This window comes from Ochotona princeps, chromosome 2 (genome assembly GCF_030435755.1).
Source record: "Ochotona princeps isolate mOchPri1 chromosome 2, mOchPri1.hap1, whole genome shotgun sequence".
NCBI lineage: Eukaryota > Metazoa > Chordata > Mammalia > Lagomorpha > Ochotonidae > Ochotona > Ochotona princeps.
Window position 1 is genome coordinate 142,637,987 of NC_080833.1, and position 19,967 is coordinate 142,657,953.

Genomic DNA, 19,967 nt, shown 5'->3' on the forward strand with positions numbered 1-19,967 from the left:
TCTACTAATCTATGACATTTGATTGATGAGTTTAAGCCATTTATATTCAGGATTAATATAAATAGGTGGTAATTTGGTCCTGTCATTTAGCAATGGGTTGACCAAAAGCAATCTTAACCATGAAACATGATAATCAGGCTCTCTTCAATCAAACACAAGGAAAAGATCCTTAAATGTGCACGTGAAAAAAAATCAATTGACATATAGAGGAATGGCAATTAAATTCACAGCTGATCTCTCACAGGAAACTACAGATCAGAAGCGAATGGAGCAATGTATTTCAGATTCTAAAAGAAAAAAATATTGTCAGGCCAGAATAACATATCCAGTAAAGCTTTTCTTTGTCTTTGAAAATGAAATAAAACTTTCACAGTAAAGAAAAGTTAAAAGAATATGCCTTTTACAAACATGCCATACAATGATACTTAAAGATGTTCTCTTAACAGAGAGAAGAAATAGCACCCACCAAAACCAAAGGCAAATGTGAAGAACATCCCAATAAAACATCAACTAAATTGATGAACAATTCATTGCTAAATGACAGGACCAAATTACCACCTCTTTATACTTTTGCTTTAAATATTGCATTCAGATTCAAGATTCTAAACAAAATTATTCCTCTTAAAACAGCAGTGGAAAATATTACACTGGAAAAAAGTGTATATCCATTACAGCTGAATCTTTGAAAACCAATAAGTCTTCCACTTGATGGTCCAGGAGACTTCAAAAACAAGTAGATAGAATTTATGATTCCTTACGAAGGACTACACTATTGCAGTGAATTGGGAAAAATCGGGGTGGGAGTTTGGGGGGAATCCCAACCTATACAAAATTGTACCACAAAATTCAGAATTCAAAGTAAAAATATATTTAAAAACACAAGTATATTTAGTTTTGTAACTACATCACAAAGTTTTGTAAAGAGTGATGGACTATAGATTTCAAGCTTGTTCTTATTTTCGTGGCTTATATTAGGTCCTTAAGCTCTGTGTATACTACTGCAGATATGTCTCATACACATCTCACTGCTGCACCGTGTCCCACAGTATCCATTTACCAGATTTGACTTAGCCACTTCCCTGATCAGAAATACCTAGGCCCCAATATCTAACAGAAAGCAGACAGCATAGTGCAAATTCCTGTAATATTTAATACCAAATTCACACTCTACCACAAACACTTCAACCATAGAGTATGGATCTTCTGAATCATAAAATACACTTAAATTTACTACAGAATTTTCATTCACCTTGAGAATGTCCAACTGATCCATTCTTCCTCTAGCAGTGTTCAGATCTCCCATTTTTCCAAATCCTTTCCAACACTCACTATCAAAGCAATGTCTTTGTTAACCTGTTCTATATACAACAGTATATACAATACATGTATAAATTATTCTACATGTGCCTAACTACAGATAAAAAAAGAATATCTCATTACCAATAAGTCTTAGAAGATTAGTTAGGAAAAGAGAAGCCTCACAGGAAATTTGCTACAAAATTGTGGGAACGCCTAAGAGAGCAAACGAGGATGGTACAGAAAACCAAACATCGAATAATGCAGGAAGCTGCAGAATCCTGTAAACTTAAAGGAAAATGGAGAGACCTCTACAGGCACTGCATGACCCCACTGCTGCCATATGAGATACCTAAGATCGTGGCAGCCCACAGCTATCCACTGCCGCCAGTATCCCTGAAGCTACTGGACCCCAGCAACAAATACCAGAACTGCTCTGTAATTGCAGCTCCCAGAGCCACTGGAAGGCACATCTATCATATCCAGCTTATAGTGCTGGAACCCAAAACTACCCACCTTTGTCCTTGCTGGAACTACTGGTTGCAATGACCCATTGAGAAATTAGCCAAATGACCACAGTCTAAGCCAACAGACCTGCCTTTCCCATGATGAGACACAGTTAGGCCAAAAGCCCACCTATCTCCCAAGGTCTTGAAGCCCCACTTTTTTTTTTTAATTTTTTTCTTTTTATTGTATTGTTGTTGACAATCTTTACATAGTTAATTACAGTTAAAGGAAAAAGAAGAAAAAAAAAGAAAAAAAGAAAAAAAAGGTTCAGGGGGATAGGAAAGTGGGCAATGCCATTATGTCCATATTGTTTCCATCATGCATCTGAGGTAAAGGGGGACATTGAGGGAGAAGCCCCACCCGGTTTCCCGCCCACCCCAAGTCCCGGATGTGGGGCATGCTCCGAGATATGTGCCCAAGTGGTGTTAATAGTTCTCCAGTTATGAATCGCTGCCAGTTTCGCTCGATGAGGTTGTCCACTGATTGACATGGTCCATCATAAAGTCTCCGTTTGCCCCATAATTTGCTGCCAACATATAGCTGAGATGAATGACTGTCCCGTTCTGTCTTCTGTCTTTTCTTGGTTAGAGTTCTGAGTCCAGCAGTTCGATTGGGGAGATCTCCAAAGATACTTTGAGGTATTCCCAGATTAGTTTTTTGTATGTTCTAGCAAGCACAGGGCCCAGCACAGTCCATCACCCCGATCAGCTGGTGGTTGCAACTGCTGGGTTGGTTCTGTTTTCAGTCCCGAGTTGCACTGGAACCAATGGGTGTTGCAGTCCAGTCTGGTTCGGCCCTTACATCAACCAGTGGGAGCTGCAGCCTAGTCGGGGCGACCCACAATAACCCCCACCAAGCCCGCCCCCTACCCTGGTTTGCCAGTATGTGTAGCAGAAGACCAGTCTGTCCCCCATCCCATTTGGCTCTGGTACTTGTCAATGGGTATTAAAGCTTAGTTCTATCTAATCAACTCAACCATCCAGCCCTCACAGATGTTGTTGAGTGCCTCTCTATCTAGCCATCCCAGCCCCCGTCCTAGTTTTCATGCCCTCCCACGAGAATAGTGATCCAGGAAGGGGGAACCCACTTTTCCCTCCCAGGTCTCTCTGTCCCGGTTTATGCACTCTTTAGGTGGTCCTGTGATTTGACTCGACAGAATTAGTCCCCAGTGCCAGCTTCTGCCAGCTGATGCTGCGGCCCTGATCTAGTCCACATGCAGCGCACAGGTGTTATAGCCTTGCTTAGTCGGGTCTGTCTCTATCCCAGCCAACACTCTCCAGTCTTCTGGCAGGACACAGTCCCTACAGGTAAGCGCAAGAAGCATGATAGGAAACAGCCCAGAATAGGCCATGGAAAGTTTCCCACTGGCATACATTCAGCATGGGTCAGGAGCAGACCAGGCTGAATCAGTTCATGTCAACCACTGGCAAATCCGATCACCAGACCAGAGTGTGGGATGGGCCGGGTTTGGTTGCGACAAAACCAGTACACATTATGGAATGCCAGGGCGTGGTTGCCTGTACTGGATATGAATGCAGCACCCATCCAGCACACGTGAGATCCAGGAAGGAAGGGGCAGAGCTGGCGGGGGGATTAAGGGGCTGGTCCCCTCGCCAGTCAGCTACTCCCACTGAAGCTCCACTTTAAACAGACGATATGTGGCATTTATGGTCCCAGCCATTAGCCTCAATAAAAAGCTGGTTCAAACAACCTCCACAAGCTAGTATTCCTCTCTGATGAGTTCACATGCCACATGGAAAGCTCAAATAAAGTTTGACACTTACTCTGTTACAAGAAGAATGTGAGTTCTTCAAAGGGACCCAATCTCACTAGAAATAAAAGGGCTCCGAGTTGACCAACTGTGGTCTGACAAATTTCAACAAATGCCTTTTTTTCTAATATTTTTGTTCTATTACCATTATTATTATTTTTATTATTATTTATGATACAGTTCCATAGGCTCCTGGGATTTCCCTTATCCCAGCCCCAATTCCTCCCCACCCCCACCTAGGTCCTCTATATCATTACTAAAGTATGGTTCTTCATACACAGTCATATGTCCTTCATTGTGCGCATGGACAATGGCAGAGAGTCCAGCATCCTATTGTCAAGATATAGTAAACAGTTTCATTATAAGTCCATCTTCGTCTGGAAGTAGAGATGCATACTACATTGTATCCTCACATCTGGATATGTTAGTCTCCATTTCACAGTTACTATACATTTTATTTTATTGTGACTTAAATGAAAAGTCACAATACAAAAATCAGTAAAAAGAAGAAAAATAGAAATTTACAATGTCATGATGTTAAATAACATGTTACTAGATATGACAGTCTCTATTACACAGTTATTATACATTCCCTTAAATGAAAAGTCATAAAACAAACTCAACAACAGGAAGATAAAAGAAATTAACAACACCATGAAGTTAAATAACATGCTACTGAATGACTAATGTGTCATTGAAGAAATGAAAAAGAAAATCAAGAATCTTCTTGAAGAAAATGATGCTGCTCTATGACCTATGCGTCATTGAAGGATTTAATCAGAAGAAAGTGTTTTGAAGAGATAAAACGAACAAAAACAAAACATCAAAATCTATGAGATAGGGCCCGGCACGACAGCGTAGTGGTTAAGGTCCTCGCCTTGAATGCACCGGGATCCCATATGGGCACCGGTTCTAATCCCCGCAGCCCCGCTTCCCATCCAGCACCCTGTTTGTGGCCTGAGAAAGCAGTCGAGGACTGCCCAAAGCCTTAGGACCCTGTATCGGCGTGGGAGACCTAGAAAGAAGTTCCTGGCTCCCGGCTTTGAATCGGCATAGCACCGGCCGTTGCAGCCACTTGGGGAGTGAATCATCGGACAGAAGATCTTCCTCTCCTCTCTGTCTCTCCTCTCTGTACATCTGCCTTTCCAATAATAAATAAATGAATAAATAAATAAATAAATAAATCTTTAAAAACATATATATATTTTAAAAATCCATGAGATAGCTTCCACTGATTTTTGTTGGTGAAATGTGTCTCTTCTAGATAACAAATAGATGTGTTTTGTTTTTTTTAATCCAGTCTACTAATCTATGACGTTTGTTTGAGCTTAAGCCAAATACTTTAACAAATGCCTTTTACTCTATTTCTGCACATCCAATACAGAGTGACTTATCGTTATCAATAAGTGTTTGATCACCCATCCATTCCTTTCTGAGAAAATTGGGACCACTTAGCCACTGCCAAGTTTTTGTGCACTTTAGAACATTTTCACAAATACACATTCACTGCAAGTCACCCCTGCTGCCCACCAGACCAGCTATCCCCATTTTTTTTTTATCTAAAAGGCTTCACTTGGAATGTGTACTGTATACCCAAGCTCCTTAGCAGAGGCAGGAAGCCCAGGTTTTGCAAAGATTCTGGGGCTCCGGGGATTACTGCGTTTCTCAGAACCTCTCTGAGGAGGTATACTAGAGCCTCTTGGCTGACAAACGGGAGGGACAGAGCTTAGTGTGTGTTGAACAATTCCAGTGTTCCTATCACCTCTGATGTGTGCTGGGTTCTGCAATGGAACAAATCGTACCCCAAATTTCACATGTGGAAACTCCAGCCTCCACCGGCATGGCATTTAGCAGTGAGGCCCTCTTAGAGGTAATGAAGTCATGAAGACACCCGCCTTTATAAAAGGAACTTTTGAGCTCTCTTTGGCTCTACCTTGTCCACACACAGCAACAAAGTGGCTTCCTAAAATCCAGAAGAGGGCCCTTGTCAGAATCCATGCTGGCATTTACAGACCTCAATCCTCCAGAACTGTGAGAAATAAACAGAGTATATGGTTTATAAGCTGTTCAGTCCATGGCGCATTATTCAGCAACCTGCACAGACTAAAGCAGAATTTTGGGATGAAAACTTGTGTGCACATGTTTGCCTTAATTTAAGATGACACGATGTTATGTATAACATGTTATGTTAGGTTTGTTATATGTTGCGTATAAACTAAAATTGAAATGTCAATGAGATGGTCACAGAAGGTGGTTAAGAACTCGCATTTGCTTTTACCATATTGATTACTCATTACTATGTCAATTAATTCCATAATGATGTAAATTTTTGCTGATGGTATGTTGGAGTTTTTAATTGATTGGGATGATACTCTGCTGGCTCTGTCTTCAGACCAGAAAGGGTATACCTAAGAAGCCGTTGAACTTGACTGGACAATAAGATGATGGACTCTATGTTTGGTATATGCTTGCAATGGGGGAATCTCAACTGAACTTGAACTGTGGTTATGCAACAAGGTGGAGGAATCCACCATGGTGGGAGGGTTTGGGGAGGGGTGGGGAGAATCCAAGTACCTATGAAACTGTGTTACATAATACAATGTAATTAATGAATTAAAAATAATAATAATTAAAAAAAAAAGAAAACTTGTGTGCAGAAGGTCTGTTGGGGAACCTGATGGTGAATTCTATGTTCACTTCTCAAGGCCATGGGTGTGCCTCTGAGGGTACTCCTGGATAAGATCAGCATGACAGTCTGTGGACCCAACACAAAGAAGTGCCCTCTCTGGTGAGGACAGACATCATCGCATCCACCAAAGGCCCAAACATAACGGTGGCAGAGGGAAGAAGTTGCTCCTCTTGCTTCCCGCCTATCTGCTGAGTTAGGACACCAGTCTCCTGCTAATCTTGGACTGTGGTTTACACTACTTTTTTCTCCGGGTTCTGGGCATGTCAGGCTAGAACTAGAACTACATATACACCACCAGAAATTGTACATCTCCAGTTTACAGATAGTGGGTCATGGGCTTACATAGCCTTCGATGTCTCAAGACAGACAAATAGGTAGATAGATACATGTATGTATGTGTAATATAATATAACAGTCTTCATATTTTTTTAGTTTAGACAGTATAACATCCACTTTCTCTACCCAGCTGCCGTTTCATCCTACAATTTGTGTCTTCTTATAAAATTTTTCACCCCAACAGGACAAAGGATTCTAAAAATTTTCTGTTATTTTCCAAAGCTTTGGACTTTTTAAAATCTAAAACTGTAGCTTTGTACTTTATGGAAATGATCTATTCAATACTATTTTCCTCTGAGTGATTGAACTTTTTCAAACTTTTGTCTAATCCAAGCGCCCTGTCCCTTGGGGTGGGGCTGCTGTCAGATATTAGGTTCTCAAAAACCCTAAATCTCTCAGCTCCCTCTCTTGTTCTCCAGGTTAAGTGATCAGTTCCTGGAACAACATTGTGTTTTTCACTCGGTAGCTTTGGTTCTTCTCTGTGCTTGCTATTTTCTAAAGAGTAACTCAATACGTGGTAGAGAATTTTCCCCTTTCTGATTGGCTCTTACCAAAATAGGCCAGGAATGTTTTTTCAAAATGAATCAGTTCCTTCAGTTGCTGAAAAAACATTGCTGGGATTTTTATTGAAATTATATTATTATTGATGAATTGCAGAAAATTGACATCTTAACAACATTAAATCAACCTATCCATACTCCAGGTGTGTCTTTCCATTAATTAAATATTCTTTTATGTTCTATGATCAAGTTTTTAAATAATATCTTATGCACTCTGTCAGTTAAGCATAGGATATGTGGAGACGTGCTACTCTTTAGAAAGTGCCTTATATCTATTTTTTTTAAGTTTTTTAAGATTTATTTTATTTTTATTGGAAAGTCAGATATACAGAGAGGAGGCGAGACAGAAAGGAAGATCTTCCATCCAATGATTCACTCCCCAAGGAGCCACAATGGCTGGAGCTAAGCCAATCTGAAGCCGGGAGCTTCTTCAGATCTTACACAGAGGTGCAGGGTTCTGAAGCCTTGGGCTGTCCTCCACTGCTTTCTCAGGCGACATGCAGGGAGGTGGATGGGAAGCAGGGCCACCAGGTTTATAACCAGTGCCCATACGGGATCCTGGCATATGCAAGGCGAGGACTTTAGCCACTAGGCCGCTGCGCCAGGCCCAGAAAGTACCTTACATCTATTGCAAAGCCCAGTTGATTTTTGTTGATGAGGAAGAATATAACTGAGAACTATACAGTAATTTTCAATCTCATTGCTTTGCTAGACTGTCTTAGCTGAAATCATTCATCTGCTGATTCTGAATAGGTAATGATTATCATTTGAAAAATAGAAGCTGTGCATTTCTTCACACTGTGCATCAAATATTCCTGTTATTCTTCCTGCCTTGCTTGTTTGATCAAAACATATCTTAAATATTAACAGCTACATCAGTCATCCATGTCTAGAGCCTAATCATGAAGAAATTCTCCATAAACCAAGCTCTTACTGTTCCCTTTTACTTATACCAACTTTTCTTTAGAAAGTTTGTACATATTCCTAGTTTCTGAGAAATTCCTTCATTTAAAAAAAAAAACAATTTTCCTGCAGGTACTGAGCTGATTATATAGTTCTCCTTTACTCAATTAATAAAGGGAAGTATTTATTCTAATAATAAATATTGTTATTTTTCCTAAAATGCATCAGGCTAAGCTATGATGCATTTTTAGCATTCTACTGAATTAGTAAACTAGTCTTCCTTTAGGACATTGTATGTGTGTATCCTGGTAGAGTAGGCTTAAAGTTTTCCCTACCTATTTTTAAGCTCTCACAAATGATCCAGTTCCTTCTATCTGGAATTTCCTGTCCCCTGGTTCTCACAGGTTTGGTTCCTCTGAATACAGAGGCCTGACTTCACACTTTACCTCCAAACAAAGTTGTTTCTGGACCACCTAGACCTCAGCCATCTCACATGATGTCAGTTTTTCGGGAGGGAGGAACCACTGTGCGAATGTCTTATCTATTTGCTCTCTTATTGATGGTTTATCTTGTCCAATAGAATACAAGCACCTTGAAGACACCATTTTTTTCTGCTTTATGGACTGCTGTGCTCTCCAGCCCAGTTTCTAGAATGCAGCAAGCAATAAATATTATATTAATTAATGAGCTATAGCAGCAAGAACTGAATGCATAGATATTTTGAGTAGTGCAAAGCAGAAATTATGCCAATGGATACAGGAACTTAATGCAAACATTTTCAATCGCCTGAAACTCCTTTACATAGGGTCAAAGACGATTACATACAGGTAGGGGAGAAAGACAGACTCCTTATCTAGAGCTTGCAACAGGAATTCACAGCTAGAAGGGACTGTTTGTGATCCAGTTAACTCTTTGATTGGGAGCAAGGGAACACAGGGTTCCCCCTTCCCCTGCTACACTTCGCAATGAGATGTTTAGGATCTGTAGTTGACCAAGAAAACTAAAGAAGTTACATTACTCATTCAGTTTTCTTTGTTGACTTGCATAAATAAAAATTCAGCATCCTCACACCATTAGGAAAATGTCTTACTTTTCCATATTTCACAAGCTTTGCACAGACACCAAGACTCTGTTAAAATGCTGATAGCCTTTAAACCATATGAACATGAATGATGTCTCTTTCCATCACCCAGTCCCCGTGGCCATCCGTATGGTTTGGGTTGTGTTATTTATGGATTTAGCAACAGATGGCACCATTTTTTGAAGGCAAGAATGAACTCAAGCTTAGGCCACTATTTTTTTTTTTTTTTTTTAGTTCTACAACTTTCTGTAATTCAAGGAGACATATTGTGTATTTGCACAGAATGAGGACTTCACCGTACTTTCCGCTGATCTGTGCCTGTCCTTAGTTAAACTTGTTGTGTATTTGCAGAATGTCTTCCAGTTCCAAGTGGCTGAGACCTAAAAGTGGCTCTAAGAGCAGAGGTAGGCGGGGTGGGCCCAAAGATTTCTGGTAGGCAGGCTCCTTTCCTGCACCATTTGTCCCTTTTCCTTTTTTTCGTATCTGTAGCATTTTTAATACACCTGTACCTTCTATCATCTTATACTTTCGTTAGGATTAAAAAGCTAAAACAAGGGTCGATGTTGTGACACAGGGGGATAAGTTCCTGTTTGTAACACCAGTTTGAGTCTCGGCTAGTCTGCTGCTGACACAGCTTTCTACTGGTGCATCTGAGAAGGCAGCAGCAGGTGAAACATTAATTAGACACCCCCTCAACCCTTGAACCCCTCAACCCCTCAACCCACCACATAGGAGACTAGGATGGAAGTCTGGGCTCCTGACCTTGGCCTGGTCCTGATATAACTTTTACAGTCCCCTGGAGAGTGACCCTGCAGATGCACGAAAGATATCTCTCCCTCTCTCTGTCTCTTTCTCTCTCTCTCTTTCTCTCTCTCTATCTCCCCCCCACCCTTCTCTCAGCCTTTCTAAATAAGTAAATCTCTATAAAAATCCAATCCAATACCAATTTTCACCCTACTGAAATCCACCAATTGCTGCCTTTTATGTTTTGTCTTGAAACAGCATGACTAGGGTGGGCATCGGGCACAGCAGTTAAGACACACCTAGGGACACACCACATCCTATGCTTATTCCTGAATTTACAGGTACGGGCTATTTTATTCCAGCTTCTTGCTAATATGTACCCTGGGAGTAGCAGGTGATGGCTTAAGCGATTAGTTCCCTGAAACACATGGAGCAGACTTGGATTGAATTCCTGATTCTGGCTTTGGTCTGACTCTTCTGCTGGAGGCATTTGGGGAGTGAACCAGCAGATGGAAGGTTGTTGTTGTTGTTTCTATGTTGCTGTGTGTGTGCCACTTTCAAATAAAATGAAAACAAATAAATATTTGTAATATATTGCCTAAACTTATTTCTAAGTTTAATATTACATGACAACCAAATAGAAACCTACCGAGGTCATATGCTCTCCAAAGACTGCTGCCCTCCAATGTTACTCAGACACAAACAGTGTCATTTTGTAATATGAATATAAAAAAGGAAGACCAGACTAGGGTTTCCCGATGATTGTCTAGGGAGCACTACTCTCCTGTGACTGTGATTCGGTGTTCCTTCCTGGATCTGTGGAACTCACCTCGGAGTAATTCAGAGTCTCTACCAGGAGGTCAGAAACACAGCTGACACATAACCAGCAACCCCTCAATATCATGAGGACAGGATAAGCAGAACGGCATGTGCAGGGACCCCCTTTGTATTGGGAAACTCTGCTCTCCCACCTGGTTCTGGGTGATGTTGACTTCCATACAAGGCACTGAAGCACAGACCCCAGGAGCCCAAAGGTCCATTCCTACAGCCACACAACCAAATCAGCAGCAAGCCTGTGCACAGCGGCAGGTGGAAACTCAGCACTGTCCAACAGTGTCTCCCTTCCACAGAAGCCTTGTCAAATTTACATAAATTAAGTGCATATATGATGTAACTTCACTCTAGTCCTTGCATTTGTTGACCACTTTGTGTTTTCCCAAATGTTATGATATATAATATCTTGTGGTTCTCAAAAAAAAAAAAACCCTATGGATGAGCCATCACTGTTATTACCATTTTACAGATGAGGAAATTGAGGCTCAGCAAGGTTAAGCAACCTTCCTAAGGGCAAAGAGCAGCCAATGACAGAGTCTAGAATAAGATTCTAAATTTTCTGGCTTACAGGTGGTGGCTCCTTCCATAGCTCAGGTGAAAATGAAATTGAACTAGGAACTGAAGAATAGACTGGACATGTAACTTTACTGAATTTATTCTGAGAGCTCAGGACCTTATTCCTATTACTAACAGGCCAGTAAAGGAAAGACTGGTGAAATGTTTATGGGCTCAGAGGCTTAAAATAAATCCATCTGTTTAATGGCCCACAATTATCAAATAAACATGAAGGAAAAGCCTCATGCTTTGATCTCATATGCTTTTGGTCACATTAAAGTGCTAGGTAATTGAGTGAACTGCTTTTGGTGTTGGAAGATCCCTTAAAGATTCAGCCAAATATTTTCAAAATCCATTTGGCGAAACAGAGTAGTCTGGAAGCATTGCATTGACATTGCTGATCTAAATCAAAGACCGTTAAATAAATAAAAGTAACTGCAACTGGGACATTTTTAATCTCCTCAAATAAGCAGAAAAGTTGTTAATCTAATGATGTGATAAATGTTAGCCTAACTTTTTTGGTGCAAGGTGCAATTGTAATTTTTGTGGGTTTTTTTTTTTCAGTAAGGTTTGCTATGTTGATGGGGGGAGTAAAATTCAAATGTGCATTATTCACTAAGGGAGTATAATAATTGTAATACCGTGATTCAGAGGTTTAAAATGGAAAGCTGTTTTGCTCATCCTAGTAACTGGCTGCTCTGGGAACAGTGCATGTTTGCAGATGTGCAATTAGGAGCAAAAACAAAAATTTAATTCTCCAAATCTGAGAAATAATTTGGTGTCATCCCCAACCACTGAGCACTACACAGAGACCATGGTAACCTCTGTGTGCCACTGACGTTAGCTGGAGCAGGTTAGACAGATGACATCAGCGGGTGCTACAGTTCATACCCTGATGCATGGATGCATTATGTCGTCAGCGTGCTAAAGAACTCCCCAGGAGCTGCGGCTGCTGGTCAAAGCCCCATGGACTCTCCCTGGGAAAAGCAAGACTCTCCTCCTTATGTTGTCCACACTGAAAAAGCTAAGTCAGTCACAAGTGTCCCACTTGTTTCAGAAGATAATTCTGAGGCCTAATACACAACTGAGCAAGATCTTTAAAGCAAAGAGAATACCTTAAAATGGTGGTATTGATGAGAACAAGTCCACACGAAGAACTTTCCTTTCTTATCCTTTCTTACCTAACCATTTACAAATCTGGAGACTTAACTTTCTGTTCCTCTAGCCAAGGCCACTGTGTGACACATTCCTGCTTTAGGTTTCCAGCTTAGGATCGTGAGACCTTCACAAGTTCACAGATAAATTGCAAGGCACCTAAGTGGACTGTGTTATTAACTTAAATGGCTTAATGCTCTCAGTTCCACTTTTAAAAGGATATGTATTTTCATGTCACAAAACACACTGCAATTGGCAGTGAAGGCTAAGAGACTGGAGCTGCACAGGTAATGTACAGTTAGACAAGAGGCCAGGAAATTAATAGAAAATAAATGTGAACTGCTAAGTCATCCCCACTGAACCTGAAGGGCACTAACAGGATGAGATGGAGTGCTATGGTTTGGCTGTGGTTTGTCCCTCAATGTTCAAGTGTCAGAAGCTCCAAGTGTCAGACTCCATGTGTCAATGTTATATGGGAGCAGCACTTTCAAAAGGTGGGAGATTCATAGTTTACTGAAGTACTGGCCTTGGAAGGAAGTGGTGTAGACCTCATCAGTCTCCAATTTGTTCTCCTGGGACATTTGTCATAAAAGAGTGAGGCTAGTCCTTATAATACTCCCTGGCAACCTGTCTGATCATTTGATCTCTCCCTCTCTTATGCAATCCACCACTGTGATGTCATTTGCCATAGAGTGCTTACCAGTACCACATCAGTACCAGTTCAGTGCCCTTAAATCTCCAAGATTGCAAAATAAATAAATCTCTCATCTTTATAAAGTATACAGACTCAGGCAATTTGTTACAGTAACAACAAAAAAAAAAGCCTAATACAACAAGGGAAAGTTTCCTGAGTCCTGAAATAGGAGTATAATTGTTAAAAGACTAAAATAAGGCTGCAGAAACAGTATGCAATTTGACATATGCAACTTCATGCAGAAAAGGATGAAAGATTCTCAAATAGAAATAGGTTGCCTTTTCCAAGTGTATCATCGTGTGCATGAGTATATGAAGCTATTGGTTATAATCTATCTTACAGAAGAAATTATTTTCTACTGTGTGCAGGTCTCTCTGAATTATCACCCAGGTGATGAGTGAGTATTTATGCCAAGGATTCCACAGAAGATGAGATTCCTGACCTCAACAACGAGACATTTCAACTGGAGAGTTTGGGAATAAACCAATGAATAGTACTGGTTATCAGAACAATTGGGCTTACTAAGGCACCTTACCTGTGTGGGAGAAAATAAAAACAAACAAAAAGTGAGAGGTAAAATGTCATTAGTCATTAGTAAGACTTTTAAGGAATAATTAGGATTTAAGCAGGAGGAGAGTCATTCTAAAAGATGAGACAGCACAAATAAGTATTTGGAGTGGAAAAGAGAACTTGCTCTGGGTAGGTTGGCAGTGTGGAAGCCACACTTACAGGCCAGAGATAAGGTGGAGAGGAAAGAAGAAGAGAGAGAGTGAGAATGAGGTTTCAAGAGGCCAGTGGTGCCAACAGATCATCAGCGTGAATGACAAACAGGCAGATGTGACCTCGGACAAGACTGGGATTCTCCCAAGACTCGGTCTCCTCAGCAGCTATGAGAGGAGCTGACTGCACACTACTTTCAGCCATCAGCATCCCTGAGACAAATTTGTGGCTCAGGAGATACAGAGAGGCAGGGGGTAGAGCTCCTCCCTCCAGAGACCTCACACCTCTGGAGATTCTAGCCATCCATGAAGATTCTGTTTGGTGACTATGGAAACAAAGAAGATACAGAAATGACACTGCACAGACAATGTCAGTGTTGCTCTAAGATTGTGATCTGAGGACCCATGACTTTGATGAGTTCTTAATTACCATGAAAGAGATTGCTGCTAAAGCCATTAGAACTGAAATTGTAATGTGAAGAAATAGAAGAATCAGAAAATTATTAACATAATGACCTGGTTAGTTCATCATGCTAAGTCCTCTGTCCAATGGCTCAGATCAATTGATCCCTCCCCAATGCCCATTTCCAGCCTGGCCCTTTATAATTAGCCCTAATATTTTTGTATTGTAATATTATTTGCCATAATGAAAAATGCTATCTGTCTGCTAGCCTCTATCCTTGAAACTGCCTGGAAATTGATTGCCTTGAAAGTTGTCCTACCTTTCATTCAGGAACTGAATTCATTCTCTGGCTGCTTTGAGTCCTCTCTTCACCACTGGGTTGAGTGTGTCTTCCCAATTGGACCCAGGTACTCAGTACTTTCCTCTGAAGTTGGGCCCCGTGGCCCCCAAGACAAAGATACTTACTGAACTCTGCAATGACAAGGCCACTCCGTCAATAAATAGGGATAAGTGGGTAATGTCTTCGAGACCTAAGACATTTTTCTGAGTGCTTAACTATGGGTAAGGAAAATAAGGCAGCCATGCTTCTAACAACATTTCAGAAAGTAGGAGAGGGAACATTTCAGAAAGATGATTCCACACAAGGAACTCTGAGCCAAAATTTCAAGAATGACACAGGTTCCAGAAAACTGGTAAAAACTGAAAATCTTCCAGTAAGACAAACTTGATTTCCTAAAGCCAAGGAGTCAGGAGACATTCAGAGGCCCCAGTCATTTCTCCAACACGTTTATGTGGTAGGCATGCCTCTAGGCATCAGGATATGTTGCTGGGCAAAGCCAAGGCCCTGCCAGTGCTAAGATGACATTCTAGCAGCCATCTCTCCGTTCATATAGAAGCAGGATTCCATGTTGAGAGTAGCTCACAGATACTTGTGAACTCATTGGACAAAGCCCCAGTTTTGCTGGCACAAGAGCACTGGGATTACAATCAAACACATGCTTTATCTTCCCTGCCCTTCACGTGATGCCACAGACACTGACTGGAAGCATCTGATCATCCAGGGCCTCAGTTTCCCCATCTTTAAAATGAAGGAGTAAGGGTCAGCTTCATGGTGTGAGCGGATAAGCTAATGCCTGCAGTACCAATATCCCACATGGGCACTACTTCCAGCCTTGGCTGCTCCACTGGTGCTCCAGCTCCCTGCTGGCACACCTGCAAAAACAGTGGAAGATGGCCCAGGTTAACTGAGTCCCTGAACCCACATGGGAGTCCCACATAAAGCTCCCAGCTCCTAACTTTGGCCTGGTCCAGTCCCACCTCTTACGACCATGTACAGAGTGAACCAGACAGTGATCTCTGTCTCTCTCTCTTTCTCTGTAACTCTGTCTGCCTTTAAATAAATAAATAAATCTTAACAAATAAAACGAAACCATAGGAACACATATAACTCAATAATTCTTTGATGATGGTGACATCTTGGCTTTCAAAAAACAAAATTTCTGGAGTTAGCAGTGAAAAAAATCTAAATGGCTGTGCATTTTTATTTCATTTACAAGTTGCAATCATGTTTATTTTTCTCATTTTGGTAATTAAAGCTCTCAAAATGTGTTCTTCCAAACCCTCATTTGCACTCAAGTCTGGATTTCATTTCATGTAGAAAGTCATATTTGCATTTCATATATGTGCCTGTCCTTTGAAAAGGACTAAAAATCACCAGAATTACGTTCTGTTCTGAAATCCCTGTGAAAATGAGCCCTGGGCAAATACAGGACTGCCTCTGAAAATATGTTTACTATTTAGAAAATACTCACAGTTACAAATGTGGCTGTTGGCTATTACAGGTTAGCATGGATTTCTTTTTAGAGATAGATGACTAAAGGTTGTGCTCAGGAAAAGAAAAAAAATGGGGAACTAAAGAAGTAAGAACCTGAATTTTGAACGATACTAGAGCCAAGTTTCCTCCTTCAGGGGATTAATGAGGAGAAAATCCCAGAATCTTGGGACAAACCAGGGGATGAATTATGCTTCCCCGCTCCATCCTTTTCTGCAATTTGCAGTCGTTACTCTTAAGCCAAAGGATGATTCCTAGGAGGAAAGACACAGAAGGGCTGCTAGTAACTATCTCAGACACATCTAGGACCCTAGGTGCTCATCTGGGTGGCGGGGGCAGGTGAAGTTTCAAGCAGGAGATGTCAGGCTCAGTCCAGGCAGGTGAGTGATTGGAGTTTGTGAGGCCCTCTGGCAGGAATCAGGGCACAGTTATAAAGAGATAATTCAGGCATCGAAGCATTGAAGTTCAAAGCCAATGACGGAGAGAAAACTGAGATACTGAGTTCAAAGTCAACCAGCAGCAAGAACAAATTAATGCTGAGTCCATGAGCAGCTAATTTGGGTTCCTTAGAAAGCTCCGCCCGTATCTCGTGTCTAGGTGGAGTCGATCTGTAGGTGGAGTCCCAGCTTTGAAGTTGACTATGCAGGCAGCCTGGATCATAGTGCAGGTGGAGCCAGCAGAGGGGAGAGGGCATCAAAGACAAACTTGGCTGACTGCACCATTTGCTCAGGGTTGGGCCTATCTCAGGTTACAGCTGCCCTAATCCATTGTGTTCACGACTGTTTGCTTAGGTTTAACTGTGAGTTAAAATTCTGGTTTTGTTTCTCACTTGGGAGAAAAAAAAAATAAGCTTTGTAAAGGGAGGTTGCTAAATAAAACTGAGAATTCTATTCACCCTCCAAGGCTGACTTTTGGCTTGCAATTTGATCCCTGGCAGGTTACTGTTCATGTATAGGATTTCCAGGAGAATGGAAGACATTTGAAAGAAATTCTTGCTGAATATTAACCTGCCTTGGTAACCACATAAGGCATTTCTATCTGCCAAGCTCCAGGTTGACAGCTTTGGGACCTTCAACCTCAACAACATGCCATTATTCTTTCAGGAAGCATGGATGAATGCATACTATGAACTAGGCAGTATATGAGGTCTAGTGGGACAAACAGATTCATAGAAAATACATGTTGCACCTTCAACGAACATACAGTACAGTGCAACTACATGAAGACTTGTGCTCATCAATTTTTAAATTTTCTTCTAGCTGATTGAATGCCATCAGATGAAATAAGAAAAGCCAGGACTTTGAGACTTAGAAGTAGAATTCGTAGAATAAATGTAAAGGAATGAGGATGGAGTCAGCCTGTTGAGATGGCAAAACAATGTCCAGGTGTCCTTGAGAATCTCTTCACATAGAGAGATGGCCTGTACGTTGCTGTTCACAGTATGACAGATGAGTTCTGATTAAACATGCTTTGTGTTTGGGATCAGTGCCCTGGCATAACAGGCTAAGCCTCTGTCTGTGGTGCTGGCATCCAACTTGGATCCAGGACCCTGAAAATGTATCTGGGAAAACAACCAGAGAGGGCCCAAATGCTTGGCCCCTGAACCCATGTGGTAGACCCAGAAGAAGCTCCTGGCTCCTGCCTTCAGACCAGCTTAGCTCTAGCCACTGCAGCCATTCGGGGAGGGAACCAATGGTTAGAAGGTCTCTCTCAGTCTCCTTCTGTCTCTGAAACTCTTTCAAATAAAAATAAATCTTTTCAAAAGAAAAAGTTTTGTGTCATTTTGAGGATTTACCATACCATGTGCATGGTTGCAAAGTACCTATGACCATGTATTACTGGGTCTAAATCATTGAATCTAGATTAATCACAGCACCCAGAATGATTTACAACTAAACTCCATTTGAGAACTCTTGTGTCCATTCTTGAAGGAAGCACTAAGATAACAGTAGCGTTGATCACACACATGAATGCCAGATCAAAGGCGAGTCAAGGGTATTGTCAGGAGACGAGCAACGACAAGATTACTTTGGGGCCATTCCACATGGGTTCTAAGAGAAGCAAACTCCAACACAGAGAACAGTGTGGAGGAGATATGCTAATGTGACATATGGAAGGGAGAAAAAAGCAGGATTGTAGTGCTGGGTGAAGGCCTCACTGGGCTGGGCCTTCAGAGGTATGCTAAAGAGACAGGCTCTGCATACCTGTTCTGAAAGTTTTCTAAGGAGATGCAAACCTGTGGGAGAAGGTGACTCCTCAGCTAAAGCAGTTCCCAAAGAGTGCTGATATGAGCAGTGTCTATCAGAAGCACCTGCTTCTTCCAAAGGCAGATCTGGGTACTATGTCACAGCACCCATGGCAAGACCTAAAATGATGAGACACATACAATACAACATTCAAGGACTTTTCTTCTGGCATTTGTATCACACAAACATCCTCCAAACACTTTAACTGCTCCAGGCACTTAAGCCAGCCCCATGATGAAGCCTTTGAGACACTGTCCCCTAATACCGGCACCTACCAAAAACATATATTCCACCAATATACCAATGTCAAAAACCCAAACATTGACCCTGGTTAAAATATACAAGTAGGGCAGAGGTACACAATATCAGGAGACTTTTTCTTTGAGGACATATTAGATCTCTGCAGGAACATGTGACTCAGTTAAGGCACTCCAGGAAAAATTCTTGGTCTTCACTTTCAAACACATATCCTAATATCAGTTTGAATCATTTGATCACACACTGGGGGGCAAAGGGATGCTATTTTTCACAGGAGAATCTTGATCCTTGTTCCTTTTATTAAGCGCCTTCTAATAAACTACATGATCAGGTAAATGAAAAAGATTTGAAGGTGGTGGGAAGCAGGTAGCACCTCTTTACTTTTTCAAAGTAGCAGGGGGTCCCTGCACCCACGTGGGAAACCCAAAGCAGCTCCTGACTCCTGGTTTTGGGTTGACCCGGTTCTTGCCACTGCAGCCATTGAAGGAGTGAATCTCTGGATGCAGGATATTCTCTCTCCCTCTTTCCCTCTCTTCCTCCTTGCCTTAATCTCCCCTTCTCTTTTCCACCCTCCCTCTCTCACCATTCAGCCCTCCTTTCTGCAAACTCTGTCTTACAAATAACTTATTTAATAAAAATAAGAATTAAATTAAAAATTACTGCCTAATCCAACAATTCCACTCCTGGGTATATATGCCAAAAGAAGTGAAAGCCAAGACTCAAATCAGTGTGTTTTTGCAGCGTTATTCCAAAGAGCAAAAGGTGTACATTCCTAACTCATGGATAAATAAGACAGGGTACACACATACAATGGAAATATTATTCAGCCTTATTCTGACACGTTCTACAAAATGTGTAAACCTTGAGGACACGATGAAAAGTGAACTAAGCCAATTTCAAGAAGACAAATATGTTATTTCAATCAATTGAAGTCCCTAGAGTACTCAAATGCATACACTGAAATTAAAATGATAGAAGTCAGGTCCCCACCAGGAGAGAAATGAGCATTATGCGTTTAAAGGTTACAGTTTGGAATGATGAAATTCTAGAGATGGATGGTGGATGTACAACACAAACATACACGAGCCATTGGACTGTTCACTTGTTAAAATGGGGACAAGCACACTTAACTAGTGGTTAAAATGTCAGCTAAGATGTGTGACTCCCAATGGGTTCACTATGCCACTCTCGCTTCTGATTATGGCTTCCAGCAAATATAAAGCCTAGGAGGCAGTGACCATGGCTCAAGTACCTGGGGCCCTGCCATCCATGTGGGACACCTGGATTAAGTACTTGATTTCCTGCTTCAACCCAGTCCCTGTCTCGGCTATTGCAGGCATTGCTGCAGACACACATCAAGTTCAGTTGCACTGCCTCACCCTGCC